Source organism: Hyperolius riggenbachi, chromosome 3, assembly GCF_040937935.1.
Source record: "Hyperolius riggenbachi isolate aHypRig1 chromosome 3, aHypRig1.pri, whole genome shotgun sequence".
NCBI lineage: Eukaryota > Metazoa > Chordata > Amphibia > Anura > Hyperoliidae > Hyperolius > Hyperolius riggenbachi.
In genome coordinates this window covers 241,402,936-241,423,996 of record NC_090648.1, presented here as the reverse complement: position 1 = coordinate 241,423,996, position 21,061 = coordinate 241,402,936, and the positions used below count along the sequence as shown (strand labels likewise).

The following is a 21,061-nucleotide window of genomic DNA, read 5'->3' as shown; positions in this document are numbered from 1 at the left end:
ACTGCAGCCTGCAGGCAAATTGAGGAAGCAGCCAATCAACCAGCACTCGCTCTCCCATACCTCCCAACTTTTGGAGATGAGAAAGAGGGACACTTAAGCCACGCCCCTGCCACACACCCTGATCACACCCTCGTCACACCCCTAGTCACGTATACCATAAAGATTGGTCCTTTCTATCCTGGTTCATTTTCCTTCATATTAACATTTTAAAATCAGCAATATATCAATTTAAAGGATGGGAATAAAGTTTAGTCAATTGAACACATTTTTTAGTAGAGAAATATATATATTTACATAGAAAGAGTGACAAAGTCCTGAAAGAGGGACAAATGAGGAGGAAAGAGGGACAGGGCTCCCAAAGAGGGACTGACCCTCAAAAAGAGGCTGTTGGGAGCTATGTATAAGAGAAAGGAAGATTAGAAATAGAGCAAAAGAGGGGACAATTATTGCAAACAAGGAGGGGGGGGGGGGGGGAGAGTAAGAGAAGGAAAGAATGAGGACACAGAGCAGAGGAAAGAAGAGAGATTGGTAGAGAAGAAGAGGGGGACAGAGAGTGAGATATCAGTGCAGTTTATCAGGTTTCCTTCTCCTCAAAATTGAGAGGAAAGGGGAGTGAGAGGAGCAATAGAGAAGCAAAGGATAGAGATGGGGAGGAAGGGAAAGACAAAGAGAAAAAACAAGATAGGATAAGGAAACAGGGAGAGAGTGAAGGAAAGTGAAAAGAGTGAAGGAGGAAATAGGACGTTTTTATTGAGGCAATAAATCAGGCAGGCTGAGAGTGGTACAAAGCACACAGCTGCCCCTGCAAAGTGATCTTATCTGCAGACAGTATATATTGCATCTGTTTGCTTACTCGTCCCAGCCCGGTCATCTGAAGCAAAACCTCCGTGTGAAACCTCCGTTCTGCTTCATCCCCTCCCCAGAGACACTGCTTGATACACAGGTAAACTAGTCCAGCAATAAGCCGGGAGAGAACGGCAAGCAGCATTTCCATTTGAGAGGAGTAAGTATTGATGTTCCCGGCCCGCACTGTGCGAGGGGGCGGAGTGTGAATTGTACACACGCACACACAGTAGGGGGAGGAATGAAGCTCCTGCTTGCCGTAATGGAGCTGCTGGCTCCGTGATCATTTTGTTTTCGCCCCCAACTCTGCCAAGCCACCGGGACAGAAGGGGGGTTCCCGGGATTGCGGGAGAGCCCCCCCAAATAGAGACAGCCCCGCAGAATGCTCCTCTCCAGGCAGTCAGACTAGAAGGCGGCAAGGACCAGGCGCAGTCACTTCCTGTTATGCCTGATGCCGCCCCTCCACATCTTGCCGCCTGAGGAACCCGCCTCACCCCGCCTCATGGGTGGGCCGGCCCTGTCTGCACCTTACTAGATAAAGGATCCAGACAAAAACTTTACTGCTTTCAGAAATTCAGCTTCTTTAGTACTTATACTTCCGGGAACTCCAGGGGAACCACAAGCAGCAGCCGCAAGGTTTGTTGTTTGTTGTAGAGTTCATGCAGAATTATGTAAATTCTATATGCAAATTTATGCGGCTTAAAAATGGACCTATAGACTTAAACCTTGGTGGGACTTGATTGGTTAATTTTCAAGTTAAAAAATTACATATTCCTGCATCGACTTGGAATTATTTGCATCTCATTGGCCATTTCTAATTTTGATTGCATCCAGCAAGCAAAGCTTGCAGCTGCAGAAGTGAGGTTGATATTGACAATATTTGGGCTGAAATCGGAAATATTGAGCTTTTACCTGATCTTTTACAAATATTTCAGTGTATGGGCAGCTTTAGTCTACTATATATAATAGGCTCAAGTGCTGAAAAACAATTCTGTAGATAAGGTGAAAAATAAGTAAGGCAAAATAATTCATGAGATAAGTTTTGTGGCCCAACCTCACTGTCAGTAGTATTGAAGACTCAATCACGAGGAGATTATCAGTACCCACCCATTCACACTTCTGCAAAAATCGTTATTAGTGTTTTTACTTTTATGTCTACAGGCTAAAAGAGCAACTGGTTTATTTTGCTTTTATCTTGACAACAATTTGGATCAGAGCCACCCATTTATTAGATCTGATAATCTGCAGAAAACATTCACATTGGTGTGCGTTTCCTGAGGCAATTGTTGGTTTATTTCCTGAGTCCTGACTACTTTGTAGCCATATTTCAAAACCCACAATACTATAGAACAGAATTGAATGCATTGTTCAGTAGAATGAAATTTAAATTCTGCTTAAGCTTAATTTTTTTGTTTTGTTTTATTTTGTTCCATGCTAGCACAAACTAGTGAAGTTTTAACTTTATTATATGCAAAAAGGATGGATAAAGTAATGTTAATGTATTGTAGAAGTATTTGCTGGCCTGAAATAAGGCACATTTAAAAGATAGCTGAACCTGATCTCACTGATCTCTGAATAGTGTTTTTCTGGTCTGATAGTGGAAGGAGGACTCACTGCTGGCCAATGGAAAAGGGAAGTGGCAGGCAGGGCTGGAATAGAGATGGATGGGGACTTTAGAGACAGAGAGGCTTTGGCACCCCTGGAATTAAATGTCTCTCAAGGTCTGTGCCTGCAATGGATGTGTGAATAAACAGCCCTGTCCCCATTGGTCCCGCTGTGAGTGTCACCCCTGTTGCCAACATGGCATCACTAGCTCAATGCAAACAGCGCAGAGCAGCAAAACATGGAAAAATAGCGTTCCACTCTTTGCACTGCCCTGAATACAATGGTTTTAAATAAGAGTCAATTTTTTACCTAGAAAGACTTGATTTATGTACAGTTATACACAGGTGATTTTTTTTAACAAGAAATACACTGGTGATATTTTGATAATGAAGAGATTTAGGAGAGCAAACTAAGATGTACCGGATTTTCCAGCCCACTAGGGAACCTCTCATGCTACTTATTTACTTGGTTATTTGCGTGTAGAGTTAAATGCTGGCCATACATCTAATCATATGTAGTTTTTATATTTTCTACGTAGAAGTTATGTAAACAATCTGTTTGCTTTAATATTGAAAAAGAAACACCCGGACCTTAAAGGGAACCCGAGGTGAGAGTGATATGGAGGCTGCCACATTTATTTTCTTTTAAATAATACCAGTTGCCTGGCAGTCCTCCTCATCCTGTGTTTCTAATACTTTTAGCCATAGACCCTGAACAAGCATATGTAGATCAGGTACACTGACTCAACTGACTCATGTTTTAATGGATTAGCCATATGCTTTTTCCAGGGTTTTGATTTAGGCACTACGTATGTCAGAAGATCAACAGAGCTGCCAGGCAACTAGTATTGTTTACAAGGAAATAAATATGGCGGCATCCATATCACACCCACATCAGGTGTCCTTTAAAGGAACACCTAAAGCGAGTGGTAAGGAGACTACTATCTTTAAAGCTGGATTGTCACCATAAAAATCACATTTCAATAGCAACTGGTCTGAGTGTATTAAGTGATAAAGATGCTATTCCTGCATTCAAAACTTTAAAAACTTTTTCTGCTGTTATGGTTTGGAGTTATCACATACCTTAGGAGCACTGGCTCTTTAACCTCTTGAGGACTCCAGGGCTAAACCCCCCTAGTGACCAGGCCGTTTATAGTAAAATTGGCCACTGCAGCTTTAAGGCCAAGCTGCAGGGCCGCACAACACAGCACACAAGTGACCCCCCCCCCCTTTTCTCCCCACCAACAGAGCTCTCTGTTGGTGGGGTCTGATCGCTCCCCCATGTTTATTTTTTCTAAATAAATATTATTGTTTGTGTGTTGTTGTTTTTTTACCCTGTCTCCTTAAAACCCTTCCCTCCCTCCCTCCCTCCCTCCCTCCCTCCCTCCCCACAGCCGGCCAATTACGGCGATCGGCTGTCATAGGCTTCTGCCTATGAGAGCCGATCGCTCTCTTGTCCCCCAGGGGGACAGCCGTGTCACACGGCTGTCCCCAGTGCAGCTCTGCTGCTGATCGCAGCGCTGCACAGTGTAAAAAGACTACGATCATGCCGTCTAAAAGTCTCGGAGACTGAAGAGGGGGCGGAGCTCCGCCCTCCGAGCATGAGATGCGCGCGCAGCGTGCGCGCGATATCATGCAAATTACGGCCCCAGGACTTTACGCCAATCGACGTTAGGCGGTCCTGGGGCTGCCGCCGCGGCCACGCCCGTCGGCGTGACGTGGTCATAAACAGGTTTATAACCATTGCCATTCAGTTGCATGCTGGGGGTTCTTTTTATCTATAATATATTCCTCCTCTTCCCTTTATTTCCCTGCCTAGCTACCTAACTGGAACATGATCCTCTGCTCACTTGTGTTTACAAGCAAGGCTGAGGTGACTCCACTAGTGGAGGAGAAAAGAAAAAAAAAATTAAGGGAAGAAATGGCTTCAGTATTTAGCCTCAAACTGTGGGCAAAAGACATGGTTCCCACCAGAGACCGAATTCTCCCCATTTACTATATATTATATATTTACTGAAATCAAAATGTGGACAGTACAATACATGTGTTATGTAAGTAGATCAAGTATTTATATACTTATATATGTGTTTTTTTCCTACAATAGTATGGCTAATCAAACTACTTTAAAAGAAAACAAAAACGTTAGTGTGTCTGCTGCGCCGATTCTTTGCCTTTAGGCTTCTTGCACACCAAGACGTTGCATTAGGTGGCTGGTTAAGGTCGCATAACGTGCACCCAACACAACGTATGGTGCTGCAAGAGCCGACGGTAGAGTGAGCCGCGTTAGGCGGCTCGAGTCCTATAATGTCTCCCAGAGTGGCGCTGATTGGCCAGCGGGACCACGTGATGCGGAGCGAGACACTCCGCATCACGTGGTCCCGCCGGCCAATCAGCGCCCGCCAGTGCAGTGAATATTAAGTAGCCATGTGCGCGGCTACTGTAGCTGGCTCTCCCCGCCTCCTCTCCGCCCCCCACTGCGCATGTGCAAACAGTCTAACACGGCTATAGCCGCTCCAACGCCGTAGCATGCTGCACTTTGCACAGAACGTGCAGCGTTACATGTAACGCAACGTGGGCTGTGTGAACAGCCCACTTGTGTTACATTGCTGTGCGTTGGGGGAGCGTTACAGGCGCACTAACGTGCGCCTGTAACGTCTTGGTGTGTAAGCAGCCTTAATGCCACTGATACAGAGTATTTAGTCCAGATGTTCAGAGTCTAAGATCATTACACTAGCTGCAGTTTCTTGAGACTGTTAACCAAAACTGAATGAGAACCAGATAAAAAGCATTTTTAAAGAGGTATAAAGATGTTGGCCTCTGTAGTCCTTTCATCACAGGTTTCTGTTAAGTTGCTAAGCAATGGATGTTTGGTGTGGTTTAGACTGCAGATGCTACCGTGTTTGTTATGAGTATGACATCTTTTTGTCTTCATCCTCTCTGCCTGTTTCTGATGGGTGAATAGAAGATGAAGTGATGCTAGTGACAAATAGATTATTGATCCCTTAGGGGCTGTGCAGTCACAGCATACGTGTAAGGCTTGCTGCAACAGAGTACTGAAGCAAAACTGGAAAATTACCACTTCTCTCATCACAGCCGTGATTTCTATCATTTGTTAAAGATGAAGTGCACTTATAAATATGGTAGCTTTAGAAATACATGTAGAGAAATGCAGCATGCATGTAGTCACCTTTGTTCTTGTCATTCTTTCAGATGAAAACACGGTTTCTTCAGATACCTCAGATTACAATTCTTTAGGGGTCTACAGAGTTTTATCAAAGATTTTAAACACTGCGTAGACTCACTCATGATAGTGTTGCTTGGATGAGTATATATTATATATATATATATATATATATATATATATATATATATATATTGTGCTTGCTTGATTCCCCAAACTTTTGTTAAAGTAAACCCGAGGTGAAAATAAACTGATGAGATAAACAATTGTATTTATCCTCCTGCTCCTAAAAAATCACTTATTTTACAAATCCCTTGGTTTTATTTTATATTTAAACATTTACGAGGTAGATTGAATGTTTTTTTGTCTCTGTTCAGCGGCAGCCTATTAAGCGTCCCTAAATGAAAATACATGAACTAGTGACCTTTTTCTATCTCTCTCTGCTCTCAGAAGTTGTATTCTGCCAGGAAAACTTTTATGACTGTAATTTGCTTTACTATATTCCCAACAAGGTACAGACAAGACAGAAGTTGTCACTTCCATGCCTAAAAATTAACTCTTTCAGGCAGCAAAATAGAACACATAAAACAGCCTGGTTATTTATATGTTTTGCACTGTACATACACATGTTTATCTCATCATGTCACATGTCGCCTCGGGTACATTTTGAGGCGTGTGTGGAAGATTCAATTTTGATAAAAAACACTCTAATGAAATGGCAGTATACAACTCCAATCAACTTGGGAAACAGGCATTCCTTTCTTCTGGGGCATGGTTAACACTTATTAAAATATGCGTGTGAATTTGCAAAAACGCGTTTGCCGCAGAGGCATCACATTGTATTTATGATTGCGTGCAAATTTGCAATGTATGAATTTTCTACATTTAAAATTTGACAGGTCTCATTTTTTTCACGTGTGATTTGCGGAGGCGGGGGAGAGCCGTGACTGACAATACAGAGGTAAACAGCCCGCACTGTGATTTATGGGTGATCACAGAGCGCAGGGGGGGGGGGCTTAGGGGGGATCTGGATAGCAACAGAGGCTGGGCTGTATAGGCAGACCCAGCCTCTGTATGCGGACTTCTTTTCCAGAACCCCACCTCGGGTTTTCTTGAAAGGTCACGTGTCTTTTTCCTGTGCCGTGAACCCTTCCTTATCTTGAGACAAACTAAAGCATATCTGTATTCTTAAAAAAAAAGTTACATGCTTACAGTAGGGGGAAGCCTCAGGATGCACCAGAAGCTTCTCTGATCCTCTGCGTCCCCTCCACTGTTAGCCGGGAGCCTCTGCACCTTTGGGGTCGTGATCTCCTCTATATACAAGCACGGCAGCACTGCGCAAGGAGAAAAAAGTTTGCTACAGGTGTAGACCATACTTCTGTACTGTGTGATCATGCTTGTACATGGAGGGGAGCACAGCCGTGAGCAATCTTCAACTGTAATGTTGAAGATTGTATATAGGGTCCTGGCGCAGCGCAGGAGGGGCGTAAGGAGACAAAGGAAGCCTCTCTACTCTCTCTCATCCACAGGCTTCTCCCTCTTGAAGTATTCATTTTTTAAGATTACAGGTGCCCTTTAAAGTGATATGTCAAGTAGTAGTAATAAATCCTGCATGGGAGAGCAAGATACTCACCTCTTCCAAGTCACTCCCTAGGCCACAGTACTGTAACTGTCTTCAAGGATGCTACCACAATTTTTCACCTTCACTCTGAGGCCCGGCTCACACTTGCGTTAGTGGCAAACAGATCTGTGAAAACGGATCTGATCGTACCGGTCAATTGGAACCGTTTTCACTCAGTTTCCATGCCACTGCTTCTGGTCCATTTCCCCATATCGCCCCAGACCTCTACCCACAAGATAGTGTGAAGAAGCATTCCATTTTCTCATTGTCCCATTTTCTCATTGTAGTACTTCAGCTTGTGTTTCTGTTCTGCTGGGCTCATTAGTCCGGAAAAATTGCTGCAGCAGCAAACTTGCGATCCATTCAGCGGATCATGTCGAACAGATTGAACGGACGGGGTAAACGGATCCTTAGGTTAACATTGGATCCATTGGCATCCGTTAGGATCTGTTCCATTCCGATCAGCGAACTGAACGTTTTTTTTAACGCCAGTGTGAACTGGGCATGAAAGTTTTCATCTCTAAGTCTAAGGGCTCGTTTCCACTATTGCGGTGCGGAATCGCCGCATATCACCGCTGACGAAATCGCATGCGGATGCGATTTTGCATAGGCAGAGTATATGCGATTTTAACCATGTCACTGCCTGTGTCAATTTACATTACTTTCAATGCGAAATCGCACGCGAAATCGCGGGGAAAAAACGCATGCAACAAACGCATGCGATTTTCTTATTAAATACATTGCCTGCGATTCGCCTGCATTCCACATGCAGGCGAATTCTGCGGGCTGTGCCGTGCAGAAAAATCCTGCACAGAAAAAACGCAGATGAAAACTGACAAGTGGAAACAGGGCCATCCACTTGTATTGGTTATGCGAATGCGGACAACGCATGCGGATTCGCTCTAGTGGAAACGGGCCCTAAGTGTAAACTTTGTAATAGATCCCAGCACCATAAAGGCTGCAGCTGTGATCAGTTGTCTGCTGCTTCAGATCAAGTAACTGTCAGAGGTGAGTATATATTCACTGTGGAATACATTTTAAAAATTCCATACCTCACCATTAAATAACTGCTGATATAGTGTTTTCATAGTGCTGACTGAGCTGGATGTAGTCTGATCTGTACAAATGAAAACCTTGCGGAAGGATATTATTAATGGCTTTTATGTTAAATAACCATTTTCCATATCTTACATTTATATTTTGTTCACAGGCACCTTATAATTTAGTATACTGTCACACAGATTGCACAACTGTAGATGTTGCTGTACAAAACAGTCTGCTAGTTGTGAGCTGTGAAACAATGGGGAGGACAACGCCTTCATCAGAATCGATTAAATTAAATATAGCTGCATGAATATGTCCATATATCAGATGCCTAGTGTACAGGCCGCTTGTAAGGAAACTACTGAAGCACGACTCACATGATACAGAGTCCTGCTTATAGTTTCAGTTCTAGATTAGATGGAAATCAGGACACTCAGGGGCGTAGCAATAGCGGTTGCAGAGGTTGCAACCGCATTGGGGCCCTTGGGCCAGAGGGGCCCTCCCTCAACTGCAGTATTAGCTCTCTATTGATCCTGTGCTCATAATAATCACTTCTATACATACGGTACCTTGAATATTGATAATAATTAACAAACTGTTCCCCATTCCCTTCTTGCACCTCTGACACTGTGGTTGTCCTTGATTTGTTTTGGTGCACCATATCATTTGGTATGTATAGAGTGCTTGGGGGGCCCCAATGAAAAACTTGCATCAGGGCCCACAGCTACGCCAATGAGGACGTTGTATGTGTTCTTTCACATGAACTATTCGTGTACGCAGTGAGTACTTGCCCTTGGCACCAGCCTGTTGATATTGAGGATGATTATCCAGTCCAGTTGTTTTATGATCTTATTTGTTTGTACAGTAGTTGTCCATTTGGCAGAATAGCAATCATAGTTTTCTTTGGATTAGTCCAATTGTATTGCTCCATAATGTGAGACCTGTTTCTCCTCCCCTATTCTTCTCCAAAAGGAAATGCATGCAAATTACACATGTGCAGATCAAGGAATAACTCCAGTTTTCCACTGACAATGTTCAGTCGGTGTGTTCTCACTAGTATAAAATAAATTAAAACATTATCTATTGAAGGGAGCAGTCTGATATTGTACATGAACACTATACTGGCTAGTTAAAGTGTTAGGAGTAATGCAGCCATAAAATACCTTTTGTGATTACAAGTATTAGTTGGTCCTCAAAACCCCAGTCCAGACTTGTTGTGTGGAACATGTGATCATTTTCAATACACAAAGTTTTGCAGACAATTTTGCATTGTTCATTTTTGTATTACCTGGCTGACTGGGTTTGTAAAAGCTGTCTTGTGCCAAAGCTGGATGTTACTGGGCTGTCTGAAACAGCAGTCTATGCTGCATGACAACTCTTCCCCCATTCCATCATTACTCCTGAGACATAGGCATCAATTCACTAAGCTTATCTCCTGTCTTTAATAACGTTTCTAGAGTGGTCACCATGGTGATGAGGCATGTCGTATTCAGGAAACATTTTACCTCAGGCAAACCTGAAGTTAACTCTTCTGTCTTTAAGTTAACTCTTCAATCCTTAAAATAACTCCACAGTTAAAGACAGGCTGTTTATTAACTGCGTGTGAAATTAACTACAGAGGAGGTAAATTAACTACAGAGGAGGTAACTTAAGGAATAAAGAGATAAGATAAATCTTACTGTGTGGAGGTAAGTTTTCTCTTGCCTTATTATCTCCAGCATAATCTTAGTGAATTGAGGCCAAAGGCTGGAAATAATAAGGCAAGAGAAAACATACCTCCACACAGTAAGAGAGTTATCTTATCTCTTCATTCCTTAACCACTTAAGCCCAACTGGACGAGATTTCTCGTCCAGTTGGGCTGCGCGCACTCCCGCGGGTCGCGCGCCCGCGGGCCCCCCCGTGCGCGCTCCCGCTACTGGCCGCTAGCCCACCGATCAGTGAAAGGGATTATAAATCCCTTTCGCTGATCGGACCCCCCGGAGAAAAGCCGACAGCGTCTCTTCAGACGCTGCGGCTTTTCTGAGCTCTGGTCTCCTTTCTTCTGCCTGGGAGCGAGATCGATCGCTCCCAGGACTTTTTGATTCTGGCCATCTTGTGGCCAAATAGCAAATTACACCCCAAAAAATTTTTTTTTAAGAATAAACCTATAAATATATAAAAAAAAACCCTGTTTACCTCCCACACCAAAAAATACCCACATACAAGTTTAAATTAAAAAAAAAATAAAAATTACAATAATAAAAAAAAAAAAAAACATAAATAGTTACCTAAGGGTCTGAACTTTTTAAATATTCATGTCAAAGGAGTATATCAATATGATTTAATAAATTATGGGCTTCTAAACAGTGATGGACGCAAAACGGAAAAAATGCACCTTTATTTCCAAATAAAATATTGTCGCCATACATTGTGATAGGGACATAATTTTAACGGTGAAATACCCGGGGCATATGGGCAAATACAATACGTGAGTTTTAATTATGGAGGCATGTATTATTTTAAAACTATAATGGCTGAAAACTGAGAAATAATGAATTTTTTCCATTTTTTTTCTTATTCTTCCTGTTAAAATGCATTTACAGTAAAGTGGCTCTTAGCAAAATATACCACCCACAGAAAGCCTAATTGGTGGCGGAAAAAACAAGATATAGATCAATTAATTGTGATGAGTAGTGATAAAGTTATTGGCAAATGAATGGGGGGTGAAAGTTGCTCGGATGTAAAAAAATTTCAACCCTTCGGGCTTAAGTGGTTAAGTTACCTCCTCTGTAGTTAATTTACCTCCTCTGTAGTTAATTTGCCTCCTCTGTATTTATTTTTACACGCAGTTAATAAACAGCCTGTCTTTAACTGTGGAGTTATTTTAAGGATTGAAGAGTTAACTTAAAGACAGAAGAGTTAACTTTAGGTTTGCCTGAGGTAAAATGTTTCCTGAATACGACATGCCTCATCACCATGGTGACCACTCTAGAAACGTTATTAAAGACTGGAGATAAACTTAGTGAATTGAGGCCTTTGACTGTGATCACAGAGCTGACCCTGCCCACCTAGCCAGCACCTATTCAGTAGGAGACCTTTGGCAGTCTCCCTAACACTGCTACTGCCTATAAAGCGTGCCCTAGTGGCTGCTGCTCTGGCGCTTTGAGTCCGCCAGGAGAAAAGCACGATATAAATGTTATTTGTCTTGTCTTGTCTTGAGGAAGGAGGAAGGATGTGGAAGGGATCAATCATTCAGAATCAAAATAATATTTATTTCTTCCTGGCTTATCTGTTGATACTGAGGAAGCTATTTCTTCAGGAAGCATTGTATTTTGTGACAAGATCTCTGGATCATGTCATTGACTTTTTCAATGGAAATTTGTGAAAATTGCATGAGTAATGTCATGTCCCCATTCACCTTTACTAACAGTGAAAATCTATAAGGGTGCTAAGGCTTTCAATGAGCTGCTTTGTTTTCCATACAAAACCCATGCCTCTTTGACCATGAACAGTTTTATTAGAAATATTCAATACACAAATACTCTGAAACTCTCAAATCCTGCCTGTGAGAATCTGATTTTTATGAGCGTTCCATACTGAATCAGCCTTTTCAAACTCCAAAATTACATGAAGCTAGTATTCAGAAAAGTTAATAAATAGTATAAATGACTGTTGTTAACACCGCTCTGATTAATGAGCATATACACTGTGATTGTAAAGGTATTGCTTATTTTATACCTACATAATTATAAGACACTAAAGACAGTAAATTGGAACAGTAATAATTATATATGAACACTCATTTCATGCATATCCACCTTTTTCTTTGTACTCTGTCCTCTCTGATAGAATGTGCTTATAATTTCACATGCTTTTCTGGTTAAGCAAGTTTATTACATTCTTAATTCATTATTGGCAAAGGATTTGATGACTGTACTAATGGATGTTCGTAAGTTAGCTTGTTTAGCTCTTTTGTCATTCTGTCAAAGCTGTCGTCATTAAAAAAATATTTTCAGAAATCTAATATCAAATAGATTACTATATAGTATTTATATAACGCCAACATTTTCTGCTGCACTGTATAACGTACCGTATATAGTCTTGTCACTAACTACCTCAGAGGGGCGCACAATCTAATCCCTAACATAGTCATATGTGCATTCTGGTCTAGGGCCAATTTTAGGGGGGGGGGGGGGGGGTAGGGGGAGCCATTCAACTTATCTATATGTTTTGGGATTTGGGAGGAAACAGGAGTGCCTGGTGGAAACCCACACAGGCATGGGGAGAACATACAAACTCATTATTACTTGCACATTTAAGGTCCTTCTTGCTAAAGAGGGTGCCTTTGTGTTATAATATTTATTATCTTGTACAAATTATACATAGGATAGCTGTTTTTCATGAAACATATTTTCTTTGACGCCAACAGTGTACCTTCTGTTGAACCTTACATAATATCTTAATAAGATAATGTTAAACGTTCTGAACAGCTGATGTAAGTTTTCCAGTAAAACCTGTTTTAAAAAGAATTGTAACCTGTTATCATGCTAGCACAAGAGGGCTGTGTACGGTATACACCCAACAGGATTACATTAAAGTACTGTTATAAATTTTACACACTTAGCAATTAAGAATATACATATTCATGGCTTTTATTGATCTATTTGAGATTCAATTAAATCCGATTTTATAGTGAAAGAATTGTTTGTCTTTCATCAGGTTAGAACTTTTTGTTAGTATAAAGGGATGAGCTTAAAAAAAAGTAAAGGTGCACAGAGAGGAAAACAATCAACTTAATGGGAATCCGCATTCTTTTTATTGGTTTATATTTCAATAAGCAAAAAAAGGAAATCAGTGAACAGTCATCTGTTAAGATCAATTTCCAAATTAATTTTATAGAAAAAAAAATAAGTTTAGTGGATTGAACGTGGTGCAGGAAACTTGGACAACACATAGACCATAATAGTAAATGCGGCTATAGCGGTGCCCAGTGGGTAATTAGGTCGCAGGAGGCAATAAGTAGCCAAAACACTATTGTGATGGAGAGACCAAAAGCTTCAGAGATTGTGGCGTAGATAGCAGTAGGTTAGTGCCCTTTTACACTTAATGCATTGGTATGCGTTGGTACGTGTTTTTTTCCTCTATAGCAGTGCATTGTGGAAAAGCTTTCAGCTAAAAGGCGTATAGTGGGAACTGAGCCATAGGGAAAGTAATGGACATTACTCTGAAAATCAGTTGTCTTTCAGTTATAACTGTGAGCAACTGATTAAATGTAAAAGGAACATTATGAGTAGGTAAGGGAGGTTAGTAATAACATGGCCAAACACCATACAATCTTTTAAAGGGGCACTATGGCGAAAAATTGTAAAATTTAAAATACGTGCAAACATAGACAAATAAGAAGTATGTTTTTTTCCAGAGTAAAATGAGCCATAAATTACTTTTCTCCTATGTTGCTGTCACTTAGGCCTGGGGCACACCAGAGGAGTTTTTCTGAGCGTTTTGAGTTTTTGAAACCTCCTGATAATGTTATCCTATGTGTCTATGCACACTGGAGTGATGAGGTTTTGTAAAAAAAAACCCATAGCATTACATTGGGAAGAGCTTTTGAAACCTCTAGCATTTGGGGAGCTTTTCTGGTGTGTCTCAGCCTTTACAGTAGGCAGTAGAAATCTGACAGAAGTGACAGGTTTTAGACTAGTCCATCTCTCACAGGGGATTCTCTCAGCAAGACTTTTATTCTTTATAAAGATATTCCCTAAAAAGGATTTAAACAATGATGCTGGCCAGCTTCCCTGCTCGCTACACAGTTTTTTGGCAGTTGGACAGAGCAACTGTCATTCACTAAGTGCTTTTGAAAATAAATAAATCCCTTAGAAGCCCCTATGAAGAGATGAGCTAATCCAAAACCTGTCGCTTCTGTCAGATTTCTACTACCTACTGTAAGTGACAGCAACATAGGAGAAAAGTAATTTTTGGCTAATTTTACTCTGGAAAAAACATGCTTTTTATTTGTATATGTTTGCACATATTTTAAATTTTAAAAATTTTCACAATAGTGCCCCTTTAAATATCTTTTTAATTCAAGAATTGCAATTCATTTTTCTGACTGATTGTAACAATTCGAAAATCTGATCAATGTACCACACATATGCTTAATTTTTCCACAATTATGAAAAAAGATGATTGATAACCCAGAAAAAAAATTGCTTGGGTCTGTACATCAAGTAATTGATAATCTACTCCACACCATAAAAATGTATCAGAAAATCCAACAGTCCTGATCTTTTATCAAATAAAAACGGGAAATTCAATCAGATTTCTCGAACAAATGAAGAAAAAAAAACCTTTTGATTTTTCAAGTCAACCAATCGTACTTATCGAATTGGTGTAAAATTGGATCTTTTAATTGTATGGTGTGTAGCCACACACCTTACAATTTTTTAAAATATCTGTTCAATTTAAGAATTGCAATCAATTTTTCTGACTGATTGTAACATTTCCAAAATCTGACCAATGTACCACACACCTACGTTCAATTTTTCGCCAATTATGATAAAAATGATTGGAAACTCTGAGAAAATCGATAGGGTGCGTATAATAATAAATTGACAATCTAACACACACCATACAATCTTTTGAAAAATTTAAGAACAATTTCCAGCATTCCGGATTGATTAAAAAAAAAAAAAAAAACGGGAAATCCAATTGTATTTTTCAGTTGGATGAAAAAAAAGCTTTCGATTTTTGTTTTTTTAGGAGGTCCAATCATCTTTATCGAATTGCTGTGAAATCGGATAATTTTATTGTATGGTGTGGGGCCACCTTTAGGCGTAGAGAGAGGAAGGGTTAATGTGAGGGAGGGGGGGGGGGTAAACCAATAATAGAATACCGGTAAAATTAAATACTCTATTATCACAATTATCCAGTGCCCAGTAGTAGAATATCTGCAGCATTGCCAATATTCTACTAGCAGCTACACCCTGTGCCCAAATTCCTATGGCGCCCTTTTTTGATATACATGATTGATTCACAGTACATTATTTGATTTCACAGTTCATGATTGATTCTTCATTATTTTGAAGGAGAGATTGGAAATTTGAATATCTAAATGGGACATTTAAGTCAGGAATAAAAACCTGGGGCTTCTCCAGCGCCCTGCGGCTGTCCTGTGCCCTTGCAGTCACTCACGGATCCTCTGATCCCACGCCGCCAGCTAGTTTTGTTTTCACTAGGGATGGTCGGAAATGCCAATTTCCGATTCCATGGTAATTCCGCAGTCCGCATTCAGAAAATGCGGAAATTTTCGCCTAAATCCCCATTCTCTGATTGGTTTATTCTTTCTGAGTCTTCTGATTGGCTTAAAATTACCGCATATCGGATAATGCAGATTTTCTGCATTTTACATTACAGTAAAAATCCGCCGATTTTAGTAGTTAATAGCAAAGCCCCCGTAATTCCTAGAAACACCACATTTTCAAAATTTATTAAACTGAATCTTGTGAACAAGATGCAAAAAAAAGTTTTCAAAAAGACCTTATAGTTTTTCAGAAAATCGATGTTAAAGTCGGCGGAAATTTCCGCGATTTCCGACGGAAATCCGCCTACCGCACTTGTATTACCGATTTCCGCATTCCGATGCGGAAATGCAATTTCCGATCGGAATTTCGGAAATTGCATTTCCACGGAATCCGAATGAGCATCCCTAGTTTTCACTGACATGCCCTGACAGGGAGTCGGCGGGCTTTCTGCACCTGCGCAGGCCTGGGCACGCGTATCCTTCTTTATGTTCCCGTCCTCAATACAGATACAGGACGCTACTGCGGGCAGGAACACGAAGAAAAAAAAACACGTAGGAAGGCCTGTTGGGCCTGTCAGCAAAAATGAAACTAAGTGGCGGCAGGGGACCAGATGATCCGTGAGCGACTGCGAGGGCACAGGACAGCTGCAGGGGGCTGGAGAAGCCCCAGGAAAGTAAAACTGATCTTTTATTCCTGGCTTCTTCCGGCTTGATACAAATACATGTACATCAATTTATCACAATCCCAACAAGAATCCTAATTCCTGCTAATCATTTTTTTGTATTTTTATTTTGCTATTTCTGCTTTGTGAAACATTAAAAAAAAATCAACAATCAAAAAGATGCTCATCTGATATAATAATACATTGGTATTCATTTATTACCAATTAACTCATTACCAAGTCTGGCCACACACAAGGTATTATTGTTGTAATTCCATCATTTCCAGACATCAACACAGGAATTATGTGTGTCAAGCATCCCACAATATTTTCAGAAGAGAGGAAATGAAATGTTTTTTAAATCTACAGTATTGGTAGTAGAAAAGCTTATACCGTATATAAATAAACCATGGAAATATATGTAATTACTATACCTCCTTTAAGGGATTGCAAGTTACATCATATATATTTTGTAGTGCAGCCAATAGGTGTCTCTGGGTGAACGTCTAGACAATTATTCTGTCTTCTTTTTAGCCCTACATATGTAAAGCTTGGTAACCTGTAGCTTCCTCCGAGGTCACAGCAGAAGCAGTCATCGTTACACAGGGCCATCAGATGGTGACATTGGTCTAAGCAGCTAACAGCTCCTGCTATTTTCCCCAGAGCTGTGTCTGATGTCAGTTTCTTCCAGTGTCTAAAGTGGAAGTGACACATGCAAATCGAGGCTGCAGGAGATGGTCTTTTTAACAGCTGCTTTGGCTCCTGTAGGGTTGCATATAATCTTTACAGGGAGCTATTTTTTTTGTTTATTTACTTCATTCTTCACTGAATATAAACAATTTTTCATCTTGGTAAATTGCTTGCCTGATGAAAGCTGCAGATAATTGAATTAGATTAGTGGAAATAGGCCTATAGACATTCATTAGAGTCAGTTTTTCTGCATCCATTCTGCATCCAATCTGCATGTAGTGGAAACAGGCCCTAAATGGTGTCTAGTGTCCAGTGATTGATTAACTGCCTGTTATGTTATTTTTTATATTTATACACAGGTGTATTTCTAAATTGCACTCTTATATAAAAACGTGTTACAAACAAGTGTTCTGTAAAAGAGTAAATACCACATTCAATATGCAAGCAGGATTCTCATAGCCACACATGCAGTGCAGCTGGTGAATGATCTGTGAACATACAGACCTGCAAATGCTTTCCTATGGCGAAAGTAAGAGACAAAGTCATACAGATAACCCTTGAGGTACATGGGAGGCTCAAGGGGTGTGCCGCTCCAGGTGTTACCATGGCAAACTCCTGGGCAAAATGCTCCAGTTGCTTTGCATAGTTCCACCCCAATCACAATCTGCATAGCTCCACCCCCTGGTTGTGTGGCTCTGCCCCCAACAGAAACATTCCTGTGGGCAGCTCGACTCTCTCTCCTGCCCCCTCCAAATCATTGCCAGCACAGCAGGAAGACAAGAAAGGATGGAGATAACAGCTTTACAGATGCCCCGCCCCCGACAGACAGAGCAGAGGTTTGAGAGGTAATTCTCACTCTATGACTGTGGGAGCTTTGAAAGAGCCATGGGATGGAGTGGATTGAAATGGTAAGCAGCTTCACGCAGTGTAAGACCAACCCCCTCCCCACTACACTAGCACCAACCTCCCTCCACAACCAGTTACACCCAATAGCAACCAGTGTGTCACTTTTACTCCCTCCTTCTGCACCCATTGACCCTCCAAACCCACCCCACCAGCACCCATTGTCCCTCCCACACACCCACTGTTCTTCCTATCCACTCCACCATTGTCAAATGCTCTAGGTATGCAAATTGCCTCAGGGAAAATTATAGTAATTGACTGAGAAAACGAACCTTGGTTGATTACTGTATAGGAGCTGATGGAATGATTGCACACAGTAGGATTGGGCAACTTTTCATCTGATGTCTGTATGCATTGCATTTCAGATGATTGGCAAGTAGTTCCACCCTCCCTGTGGTTATTAATGAATACTAATTAGACTGGCAGTACTCATAGCTCCGGCAGGCTGCATGGGGTGTGGCAGGTGTACAGTGCTCTATTGATGTACATGTGTTGGTATTTCTCTGCCAGTAGCATAGCTACAGACCTGTGAAACCCAAATCAAATGTTAAGTTGTGCCACCCACTTCCCCAGCAGAATTTTACATTTGTAGCCCCCCTACCAATGTTTTCACCCTTCTCCCCACAGGCCTAATTTCCAAACACCATACAATTTTCACTTCAGATCCTATTCGAACGAGTAATCAGATCACTATTTAGATCTGACATCAACTGAAGAAAGCTAGCTTGCACACGTACGCAGATTTCCTGTACTTTTTCCAATGGGATACCAATCAAAAATGAATCAAAAGAACGGTAGCCAGTATTTCAATAGATGTTTTCAAGCATGTCTGATCTGCTTAGGATCGAAAATAGAGATTGATTTTGAGCTGGGATCGGTCGCTGTCCATCAGTAGGTTGTGTATTTTTCCGCTATCCGGTAATTTTCTCAATTGAAAATAACAATAATATTTATATAGCGCTTTTCTCCCTGGGGACTCAGAAGTAAAAATTGCATTGTGTGTACCAGCTTTAAGAGTATACAGTTAAACCAGGTAGTGTATGTTAGCATCCTATAAGACTTCAGCTGATTTGTATATTATCACTGAGTGATAAACTCTGTTTATTTGCTGTGATGTACTGCTAGCGATCTGCTAATGTTGATTGCTTTGATGATTTCCATTTCCCTGAATATGTGCTTGTGTGGATTTGCTTGGTGAGTAGAGAACTGTGTCACTGTGGTTTATCAAGACATGAATTGTGAGACTCTCTGTGGATCAGCCTCTGTGGATCTGTCATGTTCAAGAGAGCTGAGGATTATTGATTTTAAAATGAAACATCTGATCTGCTAATTTACAGACTGATACGCTCATCTGTAACTACTTCACTTTAGTTTGCTGCTTTATTAAATAAGCCTATACATTTCTTGTCCTACTCAACAAGCAGGAAAGAGCTCTGACTGTTGCTGCTCAGAATTTATCAGTCCTCGGCGCAGTCTATTGCATGGTATCCCTGAATATTAACATTGACAAAGGCTGAGATCCTGAAATGTAGCTGTCTACATTAATCTAGCCCATTCTGTACAGCAGAAATACACAGGAAAATGCTGCAACTTCTTTGCCGGGGTAAATCATTTGGATTCTAAAGCAGTACAACCCAGACCTAATGATGGCTAATTAATATATTCAATGAGATGATTTAGATTTTAATTAATGGGGAGAATTTTTAGATTGATTCTGTAAATTAAATGAGTATTCCCAGCGTTGCTGAAAATGGATTAAATGACACATTTATACACAACTGCAGAAAAATGACTTCAGAGTAAATCTGGATATCATGTAGCAGGTAACCCAGAATGATGAAAGCTGATGATGACAGCGTCTCCTTCGGTGTCACCAAGTGTTGGTTAGCATAGCAATGCACATAGACCTTTCATAGAGTGGAGTTTTCTACAATCTGGTCTAATGCTGGCATAGAGCTTTTTCCTGCAATGTTTAATATCTATATGACCTGCAATACTTAATAATGTGCAGCAGAAGAGCAATGAAGTAATAGTTAGAGACTCAACATGTCATAATAATGAGACACAGTGTTACATTTTCATTCTTTACCACTAATGGTAGTACGGAATGTCAGATGAGTACTGTAGCTGTGATACTGAAACACTTTCTCTGGTATAAGTAAATCCATCACATATTAAAATTGTTACACCATCCATTTGTTGTATTGGAGTTTTGGGGGGGATTTTTTACAGAATTTTGCAAGAAGTCACATTTTTGCTGTGCTTGTCAACCATTTGTATAGCAATTTGTGGCTTCAAAGGAGAGCAGTTAGTCATGAAAGATAGAGGTTTGCCCCTTTCCCTGATGTCACCTTTTCCTTCTCTGCCTATAGGAATACATGTGCATTCGTGGCCCCATTTTCCTCAGAATGCATTTGGTTTGTGGTGGCACAGTCAGCAGTCCTCAGATGTCTATGGAAGCATTTAATTCTGGCATTATTACAGTAGCTCCTCTTTTTGAATCAATTCGCTTTTGAAGTTCATCAGCATTCTGAAGGTTCTGCACACTGCATGGCTACTCTAATATATGTAAAAAAACATCAGTTATTGCAATAACTACATAAGCTGATCAGTTCCTTGTTTGGTCCTAACATAACAGTCCTAACATAACTCACCAAAAAGCACAACTTGCACTATGTAGCATGCTATGAATAAATTCGTGATTGCGCGCGGAAATTCGCAGTTGCGTGCAAAAACGCATGCAAAAACGCTAGCGCGACCATGATATGACTTATCACGGTTTAGTGAATCAAGCCCTATATGTCTAGCTACACAATCAGTACATAAACAGTATAAATAAATAACAAAATAACTACAGTAAATGACAAAAATATGAGCTTAGCTCTACACATCGTTTACTGTATATACTTACAAAAATGTACAAAAGAGATAAAGGCCAATAATGGAAATAAACTCGTATTTAAAAGTTATTATGGGTGTGTTTCCTCGCATTCATTTTCAGGCAGTATGGAAGCACATTAGAACTGAAAGGGTATACATGTTTTCAAAAAATTTGAGTTCACATTGGCGTTCTTCGTGTCATTTAACCACTGTGACTGAATGGATGGTGTTAAAGAACATCCTAGAAAAGGGGTTTGAACTTGGTGTATAGGTTACAAGAAATTTCTGATCACAGAAAATTTAAGTCATTGTACTTTAAATCATTGTACTTTGAATCAAATTTTAGGATGCAT

General features: G+C 40.6%; 1 protein-coding gene across 7 annotated transcripts in view; it reads left to right on the top strand.

Annotated features, from left to right (window-relative positions):
• Positions 1-21,061, top strand: part of SFMBT2 (Scm like with four mbt domains 2) — a 279,053-nt gene that overhangs the window by 142,476 nt on the left and 115,516 nt on the right. The window lies entirely within an intron of this gene.